Source organism: Brassica oleracea, chromosome C5 (genome assembly GCF_000695525.1).
Source record: "Brassica oleracea var. oleracea cultivar TO1000 chromosome C5, BOL, whole genome shotgun sequence".
NCBI lineage: Eukaryota > Viridiplantae > Streptophyta > Magnoliopsida > Brassicales > Brassicaceae > Brassica > Brassica oleracea.
Window position 1 is genome coordinate 34,157,223 of NC_027752.1, and position 872 is coordinate 34,158,094.

Here is an 872-nt window from a genome sequence, read left to right on the forward strand (position 1 = left end):
TACCGTGAGAAGGGCTTCACAACTTATGCTAATCTGATCTCTTGTCTCTTGCTCGCTGAGCAGAACAATGAACTGTTGATGAGAAACAGTGAATTGAGACCTCCTGGAACAAACCCATTACCTGAGGCACATGCGACCGTAGAGGCTAAGAAAGAGTCGAACCATGTCCAGAGTGATAGCCAACACAACCGTGGTCGTGGAAAATGGCATGGACGTGGTGGTGGAGACCGAAACTCGTTTGGTCAAGGCCAAGGCAACTCATATGGCCGTGACTCCTATGGAGGCCGTGGTACATCTTTCAAGCCACAAAACCCGACCAAATCCGTGTGCCATAGATGTGGTATGGATAATCATTGGGCTAAGACATGTAGGACTCCCAAACATCTCGTTGACCTCTACCAAGAGAGTTTGAAAGGGAAGAATCCTGAAGCTCATATGACTTATCAAGATGGTGAAGATGATTTCAATAATGAACGAGACGATCTTATGGATTATGAAACTTCAGATTGTTTAAAATAATGAAGTTGAATTCGACATTTATGTTTTCGTGTTCTTTGCTTTGTGTTTTCCATGTTTTGATTGCTTTGAACTTATTTTATTAATGAATGAAAGTTTTTATATGAAGTCTCTAAAGTATCATTCCGGGTATAGCCAGTCTCATAGAGGGCTACGACCAGGCTAACATCCTGTTGCCTAAGGGTACGCATCTAGAGATATCTGATGCATTGTATTCACCCAGCTCTAAGAGAAGCCTATCGAGCTTTAAAGACATTCAAATGAATGGTTTTCATATTGAGACTAAGGGCAAAGGAAACAAAGAGTTCCTTCAGATCATAGAAATCGGCCAAGGACATAAGAAAGTCCTAGAGTCT